This window comes from Puma concolor, chromosome B4 (genome assembly GCF_028749965.1).
Source record: "Puma concolor isolate L17-30 chromosome B4, mPumCon1.1.hap2, whole genome shotgun sequence".
In the NCBI taxonomy this organism is placed as follows: domain Eukaryota; kingdom Metazoa; phylum Chordata; class Mammalia; order Carnivora; family Felidae; genus Puma; species Puma concolor.
This window is the reverse complement of record NC_141673.1, coordinates 87918645-87933957: the sequence shown is the minus strand read 5'-3', so window position 1 is coordinate 87933957 and position 15313 is coordinate 87918645. Positions and strand designations below refer to the sequence as shown.

The following is a 15313-nucleotide window of genomic DNA, read 5'->3' as shown; positions in this document are numbered from 1 at the left end:
TGAGTGTCTACTCAATATGGAATATAGCTCAGGGATTAAAGGCACCAGCTTTGCTTAAACTTGGGACAAATCCTACCTTCACTATTCACTTTACACAAATGACTTAACCTCAATGAGACTTAGTTTCAATTTTTGTAAAATGAGTATAACACTACTCAACTCATACACTTCTGTATTAAATAGGTGATTATGGGGATTCATTTGGTTGAGGATCTGACTTCAGCAAAGGTCATGATCTCACAATGTTTGGGTTCAAGCCCCACGTCAGGCTCTGTACTGACAGCTCAGAGCCTGGAGCCTGCTTTGGATTCTGTGTCTCCGTCTCTCTCTGCCTGTCTCTTGCTCGCTCTTGCTCGCTCTCTCTCACTCTCTCTCTCTGTAAAATAAATAAACATTGGGGGAGGAGCCAAGATGGCGGAACCGCATGGAAGTTTTTTTGTGTCTCACATCCATGAAATTCTGCCAAATCAACACTAAACCATCCTGCATGCTTAGAAAACTGATCTGAGGATTAACACAACAATCTGCACAACTGGAACCACAGAATTCAGCAGGTATGCAGCGCAGAGAGGTGAAGTGGGGGAGAGAAGCCGCCATGGGCAGGGAGCTGTTTTTGCTGTCAGCGAGAAGACAGAGTGGGGTGGGGGGATACAGGAAAAGCACCCCCCCCCCACAAGCAGCTGGAGAGAGAGCGGGAAGGTGGAAACAGCCACAGGGACTGAACAAAAAAGGGAGAAAGGAGAATGGAGAGGGTTTAAATTCACTAAGACTCTATAAACAGGGGCAGCGCAGAGTCTGAAACTCTGCAGCTCGATACCTGGTGGTGCTCTGGTGAGAAGGGCAAATCCCCAGGAGCAGAGTGAAGTCCAGGGTCTTTGGGCCACAAAGGGAGAGGAGGTTCCCCTGCTGGGAGGACATCTGGTAGAGTCTGTGACACCCCACAGGCAAAGGCCCCAGAAGATCCAGGAGAGAAACCACATTTGCTGGTGCTGGAACAAGGTCTTCAGGGGTGAAGCCAGCATCACAGTCCTGGACTTCAAGCTATACTGCAAAACTGTTATCATCAAGACAGTATGGTACTGGCACAAGAACAGACACTCAGATCAGTGGAACAGAATAGAGAACCCAGAAATGGACCCACAAACGTATGGCCAACTAATCTTTCCTGCTTTCCACAAAGCAGGAAAGAATATCCAATGGAATCAAGATAGTCTCTTCAGCAAGTGGTGCTGGGAAACCTGGACCACTTTCTTACACCATACACAAAAATAAAATCAAAATGGATGAAAGACCTCGATGTAAGACAGGAAGCCATCAAAATCCTTGAGGAGAAAGCAGGCAAAAACCTCTTCGATCTTGCCCGCAGCAACTTCTCACTCAACACACCTCTGGAGGCAAGGGAAACAAAAGCAAAAATGAACTATTGGGACCTCATCAAAATAAAAAGCTTCTGCACAGCGAAGGAAACAATCAGCAAAACTAAAAGACAACCAACAGAATGGGAGCAGATATTTGCAAATGACATATCAGATAAAGGGTTAGTATCCAAAATCTACAAAGAACTTATCCAACTCAACACCCAAAAAACAAATAATCCAGGGAAGACATGGGCAAAAGACATGAATAGATACTTCTCCAAAGAAGACATCCAGAAGGCCAACTGACACATGAAAAAATACTCAATATCACTCATCATCAGGAAATACAAATCAAAACCACAATGAGATACCACCTGACACCTGTCAGAATGGCTAAGCTTAACAACTCAGGCAACAACAGATATTAGCGAGGATGCAGAGAGAGAGGATCTCTTTTGCACAGCTGGTGAGAATGCAAACTGATGTGGCCACTCTGGAAAACAGTATGGAGGTTCCTCAAAAAATTAAAAATAGTACTACCCTATGACCTAGCAATTGCACTATTAGGTATTTATCCAAGGGATACAGGTGTGCTGTTTCAAAGGGACACATGCCCCCCCAATGTTTATAGCAGCACTATCAACAATAGCCAAAGTATGGAAAGAGCCCAAATGTCCATCGATGGATGAATGGATAAAGAAGAGGTGAGATACACACACACACACACACACACACACACACACACACACACACACAATGGAGTATTACTTGGCAATCAAAAAGAATGAAATCTTGCCATTTGCAACTATGTGGATGGAACTAGAGGGTATTATGCTAAGCAAAATTAGTTAGTCAGAGAAAGACAAATATCATATGACTTCACTCATATTAGCACTTTAAGACACAGAACAGATGAACACAAGAGAAGGGAAGCAAAAATAATATAAAAACAGGGAGGCAGAAAAACATAAGAGACTCTTAAATATGAAGAACAAAGAGAAGGTTACTGGAGGGGGTGTGGGAGGGGGATGGGCTAAATGGGTAAGGGGAATTAAGGAATCTACTCCTGAAATCAGTGTTGCACTATGTGCTAACTGGTATATAAATTGAAAATATAAAATAAATAATAAATGAAGAATTAAACAAACATTAAAAAATTGGTGATTACGACAAGTGTTTGGAACAAAATATAGTGTATAGTATTCAGTAAATGGTAGCTGTTATTATCATCATCATTTGGGGGATATTAGAGATGTAAAGAAATAATACATAAAAGAGGCGTTCTTTTCCCTTAGGAGGTTTTTAAATCTCATCAATGATACAAGATAAATACATGGAGAGAGACACAACATGAAAACCTAAAACTGTTATTTGAGCCCTAACATGCATTTATTCTCCATAATCCAAGCCCTGTTTTAAAATTCTACCAGATTTAAAGCCTCTAATAAGATTTTCTCCTGTCATTCATCATCCCCATGAATCGCCACCTTATATACCCATCACATCCACACCAATCTTCCATTTCAGGAAGTTAACTGGAGAGTTTCTGGAATAAAAAACATTTTGATAGTTCATTTGTAAATTTCCTTGTTTCTGGGCAGGAGCCCATCTGAGGCATTCCGAACCCAAGTAAGAAAACCATCCTTGTGGCCAGAGGGCCTGCACCCTCCCATCTCCTCTAGTCATCCTCAAATCTCAGAAAATTCTACTCATGCTCAATATCAATCATTTTTCCTTTAATATTGGCCTCTCTTTATCACCCATTCTGATTGAAGATGAAGTACACGAACCCTCAAACACTGAAGAAAATTCTTCAATGCCCACCTGGTAACATTGTTTTATTGCCAATTCTCCAAGGTCCCTGGAAATATAGGTCTCTTTTATTTTAATATTGACCTATTAAAAATCACCAAAAGATCCCTTAAAAAGCATTAATTTGGTCCTTACCAGGGTATATATAACTCCTTATGCAATCGTCTGGTCTCTCCTTAAAGGTTTTGATAGATGAAAGTATCCCTAATTTCTAGGACAGATAGTTAAGAACTCCTATTTCATCCCCCAACCTTTATAGTTTCCTCATTTAGTATCATCATGTTATTACTTATTTGATTAAGAGACAGTACAACCCTGAGGCGGGGCATGACTACTATGACCTCCCCAGTCCCTTTCAGGCCATCACATGAAGTAGGGGAAACAATTGGCAGCAGTCCTGACTCACACAATGCTTGCCCCGGGGGAGCCCCCCCCACCCCCAGGACCAGGCAGACTCCAGCGTGGCCACAGCAGGCACTTTCCCAAAGTGGGTGGAGTGCGAAGCTTGGGGACAGGAGGGCAGCCAGGACACATACTTCTCTGTCTTTCCCAAATTCAATTTCCCCAGCCCAAGACCCTCCTCTTGTGTTCCCAGTTCCAAAGTTTTCAGACCTTCATAAGTGCTCATCTGAGGCCAGACACCTATCATCCTTGATCTAAAGTCAGTGCTTCTCAAACCTGATCATACAGATCACTTGGGAGCCTGTTAAAAATGAATATTCTGAATCAGTAGGTCTTGGTTTGGGTCTAAGATTCTGCATTTCTTTTCTTTCTTTCTTTCTTTCTTTCTTTCTTTCTTTCTTTCTTTTCTTTCTTTCTTTCTTTCTTTCTTTTCTTTCTTTCTTTCTTTCTTTCTTTCTTTCTTTCTTTCTTTCTTTCTTTCTTTCTTTCTTTCTTTCTTTCTTTCTTTCTTTTTTTAATACATGATTTGCACTCAACGCAGAGCCCAATACAGGGCTTGACCTCACAACCCTGAAATCAAAACCTGAGCTAAGAACAAGAGTAAGATGCTTAACTCACTCAGCCACCCAGGTGCCCCTAAGACTCTGCATTTCTTTTTTTTTTTTTTTCAACGTTTATTTATTTTTGGGACAGAGAGAGACAGAGCATGAACGGGGGAGGGGCAGAGAGAGAGGGAGACACAGAATCGGAAACAGGCTCCAGGCTCCGAGCCATCAGCCCAGAGCCCGAGGCGGGGCTCGAACTCCCGGACCGCGAGATCGTGACCTGGCTGAAGTCGGACGCTTAACCGACTGCGCCACCCAGGCGCCCCAGACTCTGCATTTCTAACAAGCTCCCAGGTGACACCCATGCTGCTGGTCCACGGACCACACTTTGAAGAGCAAGGATGTAGATGACTGGAGCAGGTGCTACAACTGTCTCCCAGGAAGAGTCTATCTGTCCACATCCTTCTGTCTTTCCTCCTTCTGTCACATCCTCCAGATGGCAATGAGAATCGTATTCCATTCCTTCCTGATTCAGGAATCTCACTCCATGACACAATCTACAATACAAATCTGGCTCACAAATTCCCTTCAAGTGTGAAAACACACATCCCTCACAATATTCTCATTCTTTCATGACTGTTAGAGGTCTGTATAGCCCAGATTACTGTCCCATTTCTTTTCCAACTCACCTGTCCCTCTTTTACTTACCAAAGTATCTCTTGATCAATGCCTCTTTCTCAGTTTCTACTCATACCTTCCTTCCAAAGGAATGATGTCTCAATCCTTGTCCAGTTAGTAATTCCTCCTATTTCAGTCTGTGTCTCTCCCCATTTGGAGTATATGTTCTCTCTTCCAAAAGAATCTTAGATGCTCTCACAAGGTTTTTGCACCAGTCTCTCAAAAAATATCTAAAGGAGTGGGTAAGTATATGGGTAATCCTGCCTCTAGCTGGCTTCCCTGGAATCACCTACTACCTGTTGGGAAGATGAGAAATTCCACAAGTAAAAAAGTAGCTTCCAACCCCTCCCTCCCAGGGCAGATCCATACATAAATACAATAGAAAACCACTGGCCCTCTATACCAACCATAAAACTCTGACTGCCTCAAGAAAGATGCCTGTTGTGCCCAAGTTGGAATCAGTCTCATCTTCAGGGATTCCATGGAGTCAGCTGGTTGGGCCTTCTATAAATTTGCTACTTCACTCCCCTCCCCACAGCCCATGGGAATAGATGCAATAGGACCAAAGGAGGTCATGTCAGGCATTTTCCTGCCCAGGGCTGTATTTTCCCTGTTGCTCTTTGAATGAACACTGTTCTTACTGTTGGGTCTAGAGGAAGGAGAGAACCTACTCCTTGCCCTGAACAAGACTCCACTCTGATGGAACAGGACAGTCACCAGAACTCAGGCATAACCACACTAAGGCAAAAGTAGAAGTGCCTGGGTACAGTTCTAGTTGCTGGGTACAGATCCAGATACAGTTCTAGATATAGTTTGAATGGAGAGAAATGCTGTTTGTCCATTCTTGCAGAAGAATTCTCACAGAAGATAGTTAAAGGAATAACACAGTGGTAGCCTGAAAGGTAGAAGAATTTCTGTACCAAAGAAATGTGGAAGGTTCAATTCAATTTAACATAAATTTGTTAAATGCTCATAATGTGCCTGGTCCCAGCTGGATGTTCTGGGGTGGTGAACAAGATACACTCCTTACCTATGATCTACAATCAAGAACAAAATGAAGAAAATAAAGACACTCAGATAACTGTAGTTATCTGCAGTTATTGAGGTATAACTGATATATAAAATTGTAAGATATTTAAAGTGTACATTGTGGTATTTTTATGGACATATTCATTGTGAAATGATTCACTATGATTTCCCCACTGTGAAAGGATTAACGTGGTACTTTAATCTAAGTGTTTCATTAAATGAAGATAAGTGTTCAAAGGGCACCTTTTGCTTCCCTCACTTCATCTTTACATACCGAAGGACATCAGTTTGTGCTTTGGTTTTCTATGTGAGGTCCCTGGAGCAGCAGCAGCAGCATTTAGGAGCTTGTTAGAAGTACAAGTTCTGGGTCCCACCCAAGCCTACTGAATTCCAAAATCTGGGGTGGGACCCAGCAGTGCTTTCACGGGCCCTCCAGGTGAGGTGACATACACTAAAATTTGAGCACTGCTGAGCAGAGTACTATTCCTGGCCTCTATCCACCCACCCTTCTGACTGTGACTTGATTAGTGAGTTGAAGAGACAGCACTGAGTATGCCCAGCTCAGCCCCAGTTTTTGTTGGTTTTCTTTCTGTATCCAGAACCAACCTGCCCAGAACACATGCATTCCAACCTGCTCATACAGGAGAAAACCTAATAAAATCAGACTCTCTCTAGTGGTGGAGGGTGGGGGATGTTCAGCACTACTTGCAATGAGGATTAAATCGAATTTAATGATGCAGGATTGGCAACCCAATTAGGCTGCAGATCTACAGCTGATGGTTTAATCATCTCTATGTCTTGATTATCAATGGTTCCAAACATAGGTAGGCGAAATTGGGGTGTTACTTATTGTACCTCTACAGCTCCAACAATGGATTGTAGTAAAATGTGGGTTCAGATCACATGCAGTAGAGAGACATATTTAAGATAATAACAGGACATAAGAACCAGAGGAAATCCTAGAATCTTTTAAGTAAAAAGAACGTTAGAAAGTATTGGTTCTGACCTCTCATGTTACAGATAAATAAGCATAGCATTTAAGGCACTGACTGGCTTGCTCAAGGTCACATTGCCAATTAGTGGTAGAAACAAGACCAGAACACAGGACACCTGGCTCTCAGCTGTTCACTTTCTGAGCACTGGACCAAAACAGACAACCGTAGAGAAATTTTGAAGTCCAAAAATGCAGATATTGCCAAGTAGAAGAATTAACCCCAGGGATTTTCAGTATGGGTAGCGGGTTCAAAGCCAAAGTGCTTTGTGCTCAGAGGAAAGCTCTGGCTCCAATCCACCTGTGCACGTTCTGTTGGCCCCTCTCACAGCCAAGGCTCAAGCGACACGCCATGTTCATTATGGTCTAAACACTGCTTCGTTTTCCTTTGCTTTTCTTTGTGGTGTTCACTCTGCGTACAATCTCTCCCTGCTGTCCATGTGTGGCAAAATCCTATCTGTCCCTGGAGAGAGAGAACTCAAATGGCATTCCTCTACAAAGTCTTCTCTGATTTCACAGATCAACCCTCACCACTGTGTCAGCCACAGATGATCTTCCTCCACTCTGAATTCCTAGGACACTTTATTTGCATATTCCTTATAACAACACTTTCCACTTTGTGTTACAGCTATGCTTTACCTCTTATATTACAATATAAGGTCCTTAAAAGCAGGGGCTATATTTTATCTTTTTTTTTGTTTTTTTTCTGGTTTCTTTTATTTATTGAAGTATAATTAATACACAGTGTTGTTATATTACTCATATATACAATATAATAATTTAAAAATCTCACACATTTCTCCATGCTCATTAAGATATTAAGTATACTCTTAATTCCCTTTATCTAAATCACACATCCCTCTGGGGCACCTGGGTGGCTCTGTCAGTTAAGCATCCCACTTTGGCTCAGGTCATGACCTCGAAGTCAGTGAGTTCAAGTCCCACATCGGAAGCTCTGTGCTGACAGCTCAGAGCCTGGAGCCTGCTTCAGATTCTGTGTCTCTCTCTGCTCCTCCCGCACTCACACTCTGTCTCTCTCTGTCTCTGAAAAATTAATAAATGTTAAAAAAAAATTTTAAATCACCCATCTCTCTACCTATCTCCCCTTTGGCAACTACCTGTTTGTTCCCTGATTTAGGAATCTGGGACAGTTTTTGTTGTTGCTGTTTTGTGTGTGTGTGTGTTTTGTTTTTGCTTGTCTGCCTTTTCTCCTTTCTTTCTTTCTTTTTAATTTGTTTTACTTCTTAAATTCCTCATAAGAGCAAAAACATATGGCATTTGTCTTTCTCAGACCGACATATTTCAATTATCATTATACTCACCCAGTTCATCCATGTTGTTACAAATGCCAAGATTCCATTCTTCTCTATGGCTGAGTAATAGTCCATTATATATACATATGTACCACATTTTCTTTATCCATTCATCTACTGATGGACATTTGGGTTTGCTTCCATGTCCTGGCAATTGTAAATAATGCTACAATAAACATAGGGGTGCATATATCTTTTCAAATTTTTTTAATGTTTATTTTTGAAGGAGAGAGACAGAATGAGAGCAGGGGAGGGGCAGAGAGAGAGGGAGACACAGAATCCAAAGCAGGCTCCAGGCTCTGAGCTATCAGCACAGAGCCTGACATGGGGCTCAAACTCACAACCTGTGAGATCATGACCTGAGTGAAGTTGGTCACCCAACCGACTGAGCCACCCAGGCACCCCACACCTTTACAAATTAATGTAACCAAAAAGCTTTTGCTTTTGGTTTCCAGAAAAGGAAACCATCAACAAAACAAAAAGGCAACCTACTGAATGGGAGAAGATATTTCCAAATGATATATTCAATAAGGGATTAATACTCAAAATACATAAAGAACTTATACAACTCAACACCAATGAAACAAATAATCCAATTAAAAAGTGGGCAGAGATCCTGAATAGATATTTTTCCAAAGAAGTCATATAGATTGCCAACAGACTCATGAAAAGATGCTTAGCATCACTAATCATCAGGAAAATATAAATTAAAACTGCAATCACATCATCAAATATCATTTTATACCAGTCACGATGGCTAAAATAAAAAAAAAAAAAAACAAGAAAATGTGTTGGCAAGGATGTGGAGAAAAAGGAACCCTCATGCACTTTTGGTGGGAATGTCAACTGGTGCAGCCACTATGGAAAACAGTATGGAGGTTCCTCAAAAAGTTTAAAAAAGTAATTACCACATGATCCAGTAATTCTGCTACTGGATATTTTCTTAAACGATCTCTACATGCAAAATGGGCTCACACTCACCACGCTGAGATCAAGAGTCAGCTATACTGACTGAACCAGCCGGGCATTCCCTACCTCCTAGCTACTAGTAGATATTTAACGAAGAAAAGGAAAACATTTTACAACTTTCTTTTAAAAAATAATTTTTTAAAGTCAGAAAGCAGCTAATGACACAACTGAAAAGGAGACAAGTAAAAAAAAGTGGGGGGAGCAAACACATATCCTTCACTTCACCATAAATACACAGCTCTTTTAGTGTTTCCCCCACCAACATCCCATGGGAGGCCTAGCTTTCCATGAACTCAGGAGTAAATTCCATTACTGTGCAGGGAAAACTTACTGCATTCAGGTGTGATGATTTCAAACAAATATGTACTGGCACTGCTGAGTTCAAGTTCTACAGTTTGGGCCCTAACTTAAGTGGGGTTAGTGACCAGGTTGTGCTGAACTCCATAGGCAAAGTAGATAGCAAACCCAATCAGAGTCCAGACACCAAATCGGGCCCAGGTGCCAGCTGTCATCTGCATCATAAGGTAAACATTCATGAAGATGCTCAGTAGTGGGAGGAGAGGCACAGCAGGGACCTTAAAGTGAAGGGGACTGGAGCTCTGTGGCTGTCTCCAGATTACCCCAGTGATCCCAGTGATGAGCACCAGGAGGAGCACAACCACTGAAATCCACGCTAGGTTTCCAGAAAGCAGAACTGGCCAGTGGGCCAGCACCAGGCAAAGAAGAGTGAGGCAAAGAACAAGCAGTGAGGAGCAAACATAGACAACCTGGCCAGACAGTGGAGTGGGGGTGGGGCTGCCTGGAAAAAGTAGTCCCTGTAGAGTCAGCCTCTCTGCTGCAGATACATTCTGTTGCTGCACCTCTGCTTCATGTCCCCCATTCCTCCTATCAGGTTGATACCTGATGATGAGAACACAAAAAGCAACCAGAGAATAAGATACCAGTGTCCCAATTGACCTGAGGTCCACAAGATCAGTGATTCCAAAGAAGAATATCGTGATTGCTGCAATAATCGTAAATACCACAGTGGCCATGAATCGGGGGTATATATTGGTATAGATCCTGGTCAAGACAGGAAACAGGAGGCCATCTTCTGCCATCATGTATATCACCCACTGTATGGGGGTCATAAAGCCCATGAAAATGCCACAAACACTACAGAAAAATCCAAAACCTACAACATAGTAGGCAGGGGCCCAGCCAATATGGAGAAATGCCTCAGGCAAGGTGCTCCCAGGTTGAAGCTTGTAGTAAGGCACCATAAGTGTAAGTGCAGAAAAGACACCAAAATATACCACAAAGCAGATGAACAGTGAAATCACAATGCCCATGGGGATAGAACGCTGGGGATTCTGGACTTCTTTCACTCTGGTAACAATAATACTGAAACCTATAAATGTATAGAAACAAGTAGCTGCTCCATGGAGAATCCCCTGGAAGCCAAAAGGCACAAATCCTCAAGAGCCCAGAGGACCCAACTTAGAAGTGTCATTGAGTCCAGCCTTTACGTAGTCCTCTTCTGTGAGCTGCCAGTTGTGCAGGTCCCCCTTAATGAAGCCAGAGATGATGACAAAACTGAGAACCAAAATTTTCACCAATGTGAACACTTTGGAAAGGGCGAATAACCCATAAAAATTCATATATTCAATTTCTCTAAGTAACAACAGAAGGGCCACAGCAAAGTAGCCTAGATTGTCTGCAAGGACTTGAGGAATATGCTGAGAGATGCTTTCACGCAGGGTCTGAGACATCTGGTTCCCAAGTAGGTTTTCAAAGGTTAAGACCCAGGTCATGGTATAAATGACTGTATCAGCAGTAAAGGACAGGATGAGGTTCCAGCCAGTGATGAAAGCCCAGAGTTCACCAATAATGACATAGGTGTAGAGATATGAGGAGCCAGAATGGGGAACCCAGGCACTAATCTCAGCATAGCACAGCCCAGTCAACACAAAAGATAAGCCAGCCACCAAAAAGCAGATCACGATGGATGGTCCTGCTTGATTGCTGATCATCTCACAAGCCAGGATGTACACACCAGCACCTATTGTGCGGCCCACACCCAGGGCCACTAAATCCAGAGTGCTCAGGCTTCTTTCAAAGGAAATCTCAAATACTTCTTCCTCCAGTGGATGTCTGCGTACCAGCTTTTGGCCAAATCTGTGAAATGCCTGACACAGCATTCTAGCTGGAATTGAAGAAGATTCTAAGGATTAGAGAGCTATAGCAAGCCTGGGGAGTGTTGGATCAGTTCAGTGAGGCTGAGTTAAGCTGAGTTGCGTTGGGGTAGCCAATTTCCCTTGTTCAAGATTCAAAGCTGCTCCTTCATATTTCTTCTAGTATGTGGTATCCTTCCATAATTCCTAGGTAAACAATAAATATTTATTGAATAATGTTGTTCAACCAAACAAAAAAACTCAGAAGTCGCATATAACTTGTTGCAGCCCAAATATCACAGAAACCGACACCAAAAGAAATTATAGAGAAATCAACTCTGCTTTCCCCCCTAAAAAAGTGCCAAATACCTTCCAACATTCTCCTTTTTTTGCACACCACATGACATAATCCCATTTGGATTCATCTAACTCATGTAGCTTTGTGTACTAATTAAGCTTTAAGACATAACAGGGTGAATGTATTATGCAATAATTTACACATGGGATATTTGCATGGTGCTTGAGCTTGAGTTATGACACAGTTCACAGACTAGAGGTCCTTGTTGCAATTATAGAGCCATATTGAGAATATCATCTGAGTTTAAAATACAAATATTTGCCCCTAGTTTTAAGACCCTTACCCCCAAATCAGCTAGCCAAGGTCTGATGTCATTTTTGCCCCCTATATCCCCATTCTGCATCATCCATTTAGCTGTACTGATGTCACAGAATGTACAGTCCAACTCTTCACTTTACCCTCCTAGGCCCACATGGGTGCTGTGAAAAGAGAGGAAAAGGGAGAAAGGGGGATAACTACCTGCAAGGTAAGAAACAGGATTTCTGGAAAGAAAACACTGGAGAAATGGGTGCAGCAGGCAACCAAGAGTCCATTACTAAGAGGGGAGAAGAGCCAGAAAGGTCATTTTATGATATCTGATATGCAATAAACCACATAAAGTAACCAGATAAATATTCACCACAGTTTTTATGTCCACAGTTTTGAGACTGTAATGGGTAGAAAGAAAAGAAATAAGTCATTTAGCTCAGTATCTCACAACCAAAACAATTCCTTCTGTCTTCTTCCTCTCTGGGTTCCAAGAAAGAAGGTGAATTCACTTCTGCAGAAAGTCTCCTCACTGTCCACATTGTGCTTTATAAACACCCTGCACCATCTGTGGTGTCAGTAGCGAACTGCCTGGAGACCCTGCATCGATCTGTGGACTTGTATTGAAACACTCACCTGTAACTCCCTTTTAATTTTTCACAAGGAGTTATTTTTAACTCACTTAAACCACAGTCTGAATGTGTTCTTAGTGAAGGAATCCTGCGTGTGGTTCCTCCTTCCCCTCCTCCCCTGGCTGCTATTCAAATGGGCCCCTCCTCAAGGGAAGCAAGACTTTAGGTGAACAATTCACAGCAAAGCCCCAGAAAGGAGTAGTGGAGAACAGAGAAAACAAAGTCATGCAGCCCCCACTCTCCTCTCTATTCAGAATTGGATTTTGAGAGAATTTTAAGAAATGTTAATAGAGGTTTCTAAAGATGGAAAGACAAGTCAAAATTGAAAAGTCTTCTCTACAGATTATCAAAAGGAACCCTTGGATTATGGGTCAGACCTTCTGTCTACAAATCCATCTAAACTCCTTATTTGCCACCCACCAGTTCCAATGTTATGATTTACTAACAAGCACACAACATAGACAAAGAGAGTCAATACTTAACTCAGGGAAATTTTCTACACTATAAATGTGATTGATGTGTCCCCCACCCACCCCCAGGCTTCAACTCTTCAGTGGTTCCCATTGCCCTTCATTCTTAATCCTGTCTTCCTTCATCATCTGACCTGTGCTTATTCCTCTAGCATCATCCCCTGCCCAGTTCGTAATGCAACTGCAAAATCCTACACCCACCCTGTTCCCCTGCTTCTAATGCCTTCTTGTCCCCTTCACTAAGCTAACCCCACTTCTCTTTCGGTTCCCAGCTCAGATGTTGCTGCCCCAGGAAGCCTCCCCTGACCCTTATGCTGCCTTTCTTATGTGTTCTCATAGCACCCAGACTTCCCTCATGTGCCATTTATCATAATGTAGCAAAAATTCCAGGTCAGCTGCCTGTCTCCTCCATCAGAGTGTGAATTAAGTGCTCAATAAATACTTGTTGAACAAATACACAAACTGAGAAGAGAATCCTGAAAGAACACATAATCCAGAATTCCTATCTACTTTACTTTGAGATACATACTTTGTAGCCAAGTAACTTTTATAAATCTGGCCCAGGTAAAGATATAAATGACATTACCCTTCTTATAAAAGGCAATCAAAATCAAAAGTGTGGAGAGAAAACCAACTGTGATAACACCTAGACTGCACATCATTCATGGCAGGTATAAACCACAAAAAGTGATAAAAAAAAAATTGTTTGCCTTTGAGGACAGCTATTTTAAAACTATCAGGCACCTTTGGGTTATAGGCAACCAACCACCCAAGCCCAGTTAGGGAATCCTTATTTTTTTTTGAAGGCATCATGTTCAAGCCCTATAATCTGGGTGAGGTGTCCTAATGTAGAGTTCTCACTTCAGGGGACAGAGGGAGGCATAATGAAGACATCTTGGAACATTTTCAAATGTCATATCCTCTCCCTCTGGAGATTCTTTTCCACTAGCCCCATACTTCCCATGACTGCTCTAAGCCACCCAATTGACAGGAATTGCTGTCAATCTCAAAGGAAAAATATTCTAAAAGTTTCCTTCACAGGAAGGCAGCACAGTTTAGTAGTTAGTAGTAAAGCTCTGCAGGTAAACTGTTCAGGATCAAATCACAACTCAACCTCATACCTGGTGACTCTGAACAAATTATTTTACCTCTCAGGGCTTTAGTTTCCATGACAGTTAAATGGGAGTAAAAGTAAATACCTCACAAGGTTGTAGTAAGGAGTACTTAGCTCAGTACCTAGCAAACAATACGTACTTAATATAATCTACCTAAATGTTTAATATTGAAATCTGATTCAAAGTCCACAAACCTTGAAAATCATTTAGTATTTATAAATTTCTAACCTCAAAATGACTCACTAAACCTCGAGCCTGTTAGCTAACCCTAATGAGAAAATGAAAACTGTTTTATTCCATATAATTCACCTTGAAACTCTAAGGACTCTAATTAAACACCCTCATACAAACTGGTGCTAAACACATGCGGGTCCTAGGAAGACTGAGTTCAACCAGGCATCAAAAAATGCAAGGCTCAAATACAATAATAATATCTTTCCCCATGGATGCCTCATCTTATTCCTGGGAGAGGCAGTACTGGGTACTATAGAGGTAAGAGCAATGAATATTATATCAGAAATTTTGGATTTGAGACCTAGCCCCTCTGCTTGACTATATAAACTAGAGTAATTTGCTTAATCTCTCTAAGCCTCAATTTCTTCCTCCACCTAGAAGCTTACTGGATTTTCCTTACTGGATCAACATGAGAATTGGATGAGAAGATACAAACTATCTGGTGGGAGTGTAACTGGGGCCACCATCCTGAAGCACAATTTTAGCGCCATTAAGAATGCACACCCTCCCACCCCACAATCTCTCTCTGAGGTCAACACCCCAAGGAAACTCCCTCCTGAGTCCATAAGGAGACTCATGTGAGCACGTTCAACAAAGGAAGTTTATGATAGCAGGAAGTTGGAAGCTATGCCAGAGTCGATTACTACAGAAATATATAAGTAAAAAGTGCCCTACGTGCACAATGAAACATTACACAGCACTCAGATATAATAAAGTACATTCAATAGCAATTGGATAGGATGATGTTTAGTAGGAAAAGTAAAAAGCAGGACGAGGTGTATAGCGCAATGCCATTTATGGACATTTATAAAACATCCAAAAAATGCCGTCTGTTTGTCAAGGATAAACGTGCATTTGATAAAAATGAGATGAAATTCCTCTGCTCAAAGTCTTCCACTGGTTTCCCTTCTTAATTTTTTTTAATTTTTATTTATTTTTGAGAGAGACAGAGGAAGTAAGAGAGGGGCAGAGAGGGAGTCAGAGAATCCAAAGCAACTCCCCACTGTC

At 41.8% G+C, this 15313-nt stretch overlaps 1 pseudogene across 1 annotated transcript in view; it reads right to left on the bottom strand.

The window, feature by feature from the left end:
• The window catches only part of LOC112867677 (cationic amino acid transporter 3-like), a 42197-nt pseudogene that overhangs the window by 16282 nt on the left and 10602 nt on the right, over positions 1–15313 (bottom strand). The window contains exons 2-4 of the transcript XR_015253754.1: positions 9865–11457; positions 8138–8275; positions 4826–5091 (exon numbers count right to left, since the gene is read on the bottom strand). The product of XR_015253754.1 is annotated as a cationic amino acid transporter 3-like (transcript). The remainder of the gene's footprint in view (positions 1–4825; positions 5092–8137; positions 8276–9864; positions 11458–15313) is intronic.